Source organism: Aquarana catesbeiana, linkage group LG08 (assembly GCF_042186555.1).
Source record: "Aquarana catesbeiana isolate 2022-GZ linkage group LG08, ASM4218655v1, whole genome shotgun sequence".
Taxonomy (NCBI): domain Eukaryota; kingdom Metazoa; phylum Chordata; class Amphibia; order Anura; family Ranidae; genus Aquarana; species Aquarana catesbeiana.
In genome coordinates this window covers 77564064-77571141 of record NC_133331.1, presented here as the reverse complement: position 1 = coordinate 77571141, position 7078 = coordinate 77564064, and positions in this window count along the sequence as shown.

Sequence of the window (7078 nt, the reverse complement as noted above, 5' to 3'; positions counted from 1 at the left end):
TCATCTCCCCTCCATTTCTTCATCTCATCAAGATACTCTTGATAAACCTATTACTGAATTTGAAATACAACAAGCTATAAAATCACTCAAATCACATAAATGTCCAGGCATAAATGGCCTTTCAGCAACTTACTACAAAAGATTTGCATTTTTATTATGTACCTTATGGTAGAAGCCTTTAACTCCCTTCTCAAAGAGCGTAATTTTCGTACGGAATCACTTACAGCTTCTATATCCATGATCCCTAAACCCAATGCAGATGACAAATCTTGGTCCAATTATAGACCAATATCTATCCTCAATATTGATATTAAAATGTTGGCCAAAATATTATCCTCCAGACTTAATCCAGACTTAATCCAATTATTGGCACCCTTATTCATAGAGATCAAATTTTCGTCAAGCTACACTTCTGGCCCACGCAGCTCATTCACGCCATATCCCTGCCTGTTTCCTCTCATTGGATATATGAAAGGCATTCGATTTGTTATCATGGCCTTATCTACACTCAATTCTTTATCACTGGGGTTTCGGACCACATTTCTTGTAATGGATAGCTGCCTTAAATCAACACCTGAAAGCATATATCTCGTATTCGGGTCTTAAATCTGATCCTATTAATGTTGAGAGAGGAACCAGGCAGGGATGCCCCCTATCCCCTCTCCTCTTTGCATTGGCAATTGAACCTCTGGACCAACTCATTCGATCCAACCCAAACGTAAAAGGACTCGAACTTGGTGGTTATCAACATAAATTATGTCTGTTTGCAGACAATGTCTTAATATTCCTTACTTCACCCATAACCTCAGCGCCAACTCTTCTGAACGTCCTTTATAAATTTGAACAAGTATCGGGCCTTTCTATAAACCCCCACAAATCTAAAGCTCTAAATATCTCGTTGACACCTGCCATTCCAACACAACTTCTTCACTCTCTACCACCTTGTATACAACGTTTATCTCCTACTTGGGTATTAACTTTACAGTCAACCCTCTGGAGCGCTATGCAACAAATTACCCACCTATGCTTTCACAACTTAATAAACTTCTCAATAATTGGTTAACCATACCATTGGCCTGGTTAGGAAGAAAATACCGTGATAAAAATGTCCATCCTTCCAAAACTCTTATATCTTTTTCGAGTACTCCCTATATTTATACCATCACACTTCTTACGCATCGTACAACATAAAACCTTACATTTTATCTGGGGTAAAACAAAACCTCGAATTCCTAAACATACCCTATATGCTCCTGAAATTCAGGGTGGTCTGGGTGTGCCTGATTTTACAAAATATTATTATGCAGCCCAATTATCACAACTTTCCAAATACCACGCTAAGATGGAAATCCCACTTTGGGTAGCAGTAGAATCGGTCGATTGTGACCCTCTATCCATCGCAAATCTTCTTTGGTTAAACCCAATGCAACGCCGAACAGTAACGAATCCCATTACCAAACACATCCTATCCATTTGGGATAGGTTAAAAACCCGATTTGGCTTACAATCTAGACATAATCCTCTTCTCTCCTTCCTCCATAATCCCTCATTCAACCCGGCTTGGTCCTCCCCAAACTCATTCTCAGCATGGTCAAGAGCTGGTTTGACCTGCGCTCATCATTTCTATAAATCTTCTCTAACACCATTTCCTACTCTTCATGAAAATTATGATCTCCCACCTACAGAAACTTTCAGATATCTTAAAATAGAAAAACACTTTTTCCCCAACAATGCACCCTCTGATACGAAAGCACCAAGCTTCACTATATTCAAACAAGCCTGTAAATCAGATCCACATAAACGTGGTCTCATTTCCAACCTATACACCCATTTACTATCACACATTACCTCTACGCCCCCAACCTATACTACCAAATGGGAAAAAGATCTCCAATTACAATCTGCAGACATAAATTGGTCTCAAATCTGGCAACCAACAAAGTCTGCCTCCCCGAATGTAGAGGCTCCCAAAACTAATTATAAGGTACTCACAAGATGGTACTTAGTCCCAGCCAGAATTTCTAAATTCACTCCACAATATCCTTTCCATTGCTTTCTTGGCTGCTCTATTCCGGGTACTCAGGTACATATTTGGTGGGAATGTAATATTGTCAGATCCTTTTGGTCAGAAATATTTAATATTCTTTCCACAATGTTCAAAGTTATATTACTGCCTGACGCACCTATTGCACTCCTGAACAGTAAACCACATGCCTTGTCAAACGGCCAATTTAAACTCATGCTCTTTGTAACAACAGCAGCAAAACAGGTCATAGCGAAAGCTTGGAAAACAGATTCACTTGAGATATCACTAGTCATACAAAGAGTTACCCAATTCTTAATCCATGCTAAAACAGAGGCTATCTATCTTGATAATATATCTAAAATCGAAGCCCTGTGGACACCATGGATTGAACATTTCCTACCTCCGGGCTTTGACACCTCTTTACTATACTACCTTAACTGCTTAAGATCTATAATCTGTCATGTGATTTAATTCATTCATTCATTCATTCATTCATTTTTTACCTCCCGAGTCTACTGACCCCCTCTGGCGACATACCCCATTTCACATCCCAATGTCTCTTCATCATAACATTATCTAAGCTTCCCCTTCTCTTTACACTAGTTACATAGTAGGTGAGGTTGAAAAAAGACACAAGTCCATCAAGTCCAACCTATGTGTGTGATTATGTGTCAGTATTACATTGTATATCCCTGTATGTTGTGGTCATTCAGTTGATTATCTAATAGTTTCTTGAAGCTATCAATGCTCCCCGCTGAGACCACCGCCTGTGGAAGGGAATTCCACATCCTTGCCGCTCTTACAGTAAAGAACCCTCTACGTAGTTTAAGGTTTTCTTCTAATTGTAATGAGTGGCCACGAGTCTTATTAAACTCTCTTCTGCAAAAAAGTTTTATCCCTATTGTGGGGTCACCAGTACAGTATTTGTAAATTGAAATCATATCCCCTCTCAAGCGTCTCTTCTCCAGAGAGAATAAGTTCAGTGCTCGCAACCTTTCCTCATAACTAAGATCCTCCAGACCCTTTATTAGCTTTGTTGCCCTTCTTTGTACTCGCTCCATTTCCAGTACATCCTTCCTGAGGACTGGTGCCCAGAACTGGACAGCATACTCCAGGTGCGGCTGGACCAGAACCTTGTAGAGTGGGAGAATGATTGTTTTATCTCTGGAGTTGATCCCCCTTTTAATGCATGCCAATATTCTGTTTGCTTTGTTAGCAGCAGCTTGGCATTGCATGCCATTGCTGAGCCTATCATCTACTAGGACCCCCAGGTCCTTTTCCATCCTAGATTCCCCCAGAGGTTCTCCCCCCAGTGTATAGATTGCATTCATATTTTTGCCACCCAAATGCATTATTTTACATTTTTCTACATTGAACCTCATTTGCCATGTAGTCGCCCACCCCATTAATTTGTTCGGGTCTTTTTGCAAAGTTTCCACATCCTGCGGAGAAGTTATTGCCCTGCTTAGCTTAGTATCGTCTGCAAATACAGAGATTGAACTGTTTATCCCATCCTCCAGGTCATTGATGAACAAATTAAATAGTATTGGTCCCAGCACAGAACCCTGGGGAACCCCACTACCCACCCCTGACCATTCTGAGTACTCCCCATTTATCACCACCCTCTGAACTCGCCCTTGTAGCCAGTTTTCAATCCATGTACTCACCCTATGGTACATGCCAACGGACCTTATTTTGTACAGTAAACGTTTATGGGGAACTGTCAAATGCTTTTGCAAAATCCATATACACCACGTCTACGGGCCTTCCTTTATCTAGATGGCAACTCACCTCCTCATAGAAGGTTAATAGATTGGTTTGGCAAGAACAATTCTTCATGAATCCATGCTGATTACTGCTAATGATACCGTTCTTATTACTAAAATCTTGTATATAGCCCCTTATCATCCCCTCCAAGAGTTTACATACTATTGATGTTAGGCTAACTGGTCTGTAATTCCCAGGGATGTATTTTGGGCCCTTTTTAAATATTGGTGCTACATTGGCTTTTCTCCAATCAGCTGGTACCATTCCAGTCAGTAGACTTTCTGTAAAAATTAGGAACAACGGTCTGGCTATCACTTGACTGAGTTTCCTAAGTACCCTCGGATGCAAGCCATCTGGTCCCGGTGATTTATTAATGTTAAGTTTCTCAAGTCTAATTTTAATTCTGTCCTCTGTTAACCATGGAGGTGCTTCCTGTGTTGTGTCATGAGGATAAACACTGCAGTTTTGGTTACTGAAGCCCCCCGATTCACTCGTGAAGACTGAGGAGAAGAATAAATTCAATACCTTCGCCATCTCCCCATCCTTTGTAACCAGATGTCCTTCCTCATTCTTTATGGGGCCAATATGGTCTGTCCTCCCTTTTTTACTGTTTACATATTTAAAGAATTTTTTGGGTTTTGTTTTGCTCTCCTCCGCTATGTGTCTTTCATGTTCTATCTTAGCCGTCCTAATTGCACCCTTACATTTCTTGTTGCATTCTTTATAAAGTCTGAATGCTGATGATGATCCCTCAACCTTGTATTTTTTAAAGGCCTTCTCCTTTGCTTTTATATGCATTTTTACATTGAAGTTAAGCCATCCAGGATTTTTGTTCGCTCTTTTAAATTTATTACCCAGTGGGATACATTGGCTAATGCCCTTATTTAATATGCTCTTAAAGCAAACCCATCTCTCCTCCGTATTCTTTGTTCCTAATATTTTATCCCAATTTATGCCTTTTAGCAAGGTTTGTAGTTTAGGGAAGTTAGCTCTTTTGAAATTCAGTGTCTTTGTATTCCCTTTATGTTTCCTATTTGTGTGATTTATACTGAAACTAATTGACCTGTGATCGCTGTTACCTAAATTGGCCCGTATTTCCACATCCGTGATCAGGTCTGTATTGTTGGTAATCAGTAGATCCAGTAATGTTTTATTTCTAGTTGGTGCATCTACCATCTGACCCATAAAATTGTCCTGCAAGACATTAAGGAACTGGCGAGCCTTAAATGAATGCGCGGTTCCCTCCGCCCAGTCTATGTCTGGATAATTAAAATCCGCCATTATGATAACACTTCCCATCCTTGCTGCTAATCCAATTTGTGATAGGAGATCTGTCTCCACTTCCTCCCTCAGGTTAGGGGGCCAATAGCATACTCCCAGTATTATTTTCTGCTTAGCTTCATCCCTTTGGAGCTCTACCCATAAGGATTCCACCTCCTCTCTAGCTCCCTCAGTGATGTCATCTCTCACATTCACTTGTACATTATTCTTGATATATAGCCATACCCCTCCCCCTTTTTTACTCTCTCTATCCTTGCGGTGTAGGGTATACCCTTGAATGTTTGCCAGCCAATCATGAGAGCTGTTGAACCAGGTCTCTGAAATTCCCACAAAATTCAAATCCTCCTTGTACAACAGTATCTCTAGTTCACCCATCTTGTCCGCCATGCTAGTTATTTTTACTCTAATAGGAGTCTTGTGGGATAATCTGAAATATTACTTGTTTTTCCAGATAATGCCAAGCCAATTTGCAGGAATTTAGCCCTGGAAAACTTACCTATTTCTCTTGTTTGCCCTGTAACACTCCTAATGTACCATCTCATACATATTTTAACTACCTGGCTCTTCACGCAAAACCATAGGTACAATATTCTATTGAATTATTTCTATTCTCCATACTCATTCCTGAAATAAGAAATATCCTAATTTCAGTCATATATGTTACAAATAAGTTTGTATCATCTACTAATTTTTACCTTATAGCTTATTTTAATGTTTATTACTAATGAAACCTAATTTCTGTTTTCTATTCCGTCAAATATTGTATTTCCACATATGATAGTACTATACATCTGTTTAAACTTATGAAAACATAATAAAAACTTTTAAAACAAAGGAGCCTGAGAGCCAGTTCTTCTATGTGTGTCTGATACCATTCTGAGGGGAGGCCATGCACGCCTGGAGTTCTATTAGTTGGTAATAGGTGTATGGCCGTAGTTACTTCCTCTAGCGTGATAGATTTATCTAGAAGAAGCTGCTGGGGGCTACTAAGTGCTGGGAAGTCAAGTGATTCAAAAAAGCCTAGAAAGGCTTTTTCTGAAGGGACAGATGTACCTACGTATAGTTTGCTATAGCATTCTACAAAGGTTTGGTTAATAGTCGGTGCATTAGAAGTAGTTGATCTGGGAGTTGGGAGTTGAATTTCAACAATCGAACTGTCCTGAAAGTCCGTATGGGCAAGATACAAAAGGAGCATAGCTTTTTTCCCCCTATGCTCATGAATATGAGCAGAGAGGTATAGTTGTTGCTTCCTGGTCAAATCCACCATATGAAGCTGCAGCGCCCGATGAGTGTCCATCAGCATACTTCGAGTCTCAGAGAAGTGGCTACCCATATGGCGGGTGCGTAACTCCTCCAGTGACTTTTGGAGAGCTTCCTGCGTGGCCCACCCGGCGGATCTTTATTGTATAATGTGTGAAGTATATGACCCTGACTACCGCCTTTAAAAGCTTCCCAGACAGGTCCCCCAGCTGCAGAGTCAGTGTTGAAGGACCAGTAATTGACCATGTCAGTCGGGATGGCCTCAGCGATTTCCGGAGTGGAGATCCAGAGAGGGCTGTCTCAATGCCCGGAATGATGGTCTGTGGCCCACAGTCAAACCCACCTGTATTATAGAATGATCAGATATCATCTGGGACAGATATGCTATGGACTGGACATGGGGTAAAAAGTCCCCCGTGGTTAGGGCATAGTCTATTCTGGAGATTCCGCATAGGACCTGGACTGGCAGGAGATCACTCTGTTACTAGGATATTTCCAGCGCCATAGATCTACATATCCATAGGTATTGCACCACACACTAAACAATTTAGACTCAGATTTTAGAGGTTTCAACCTGTCTAAGTCAGGCTGTAGCACAGAGTTAAAATCTCCAAGGATCTGATTGGGTGGGAACGGGAGTTAGATCGTCACTTTAATCCAAACCAGCATCTCCACATCCTCCGCTTTGTACACAAATCTTCCATCTGCACTAAAGCACAGGAGACTAACTTTAAATTTTCTCGC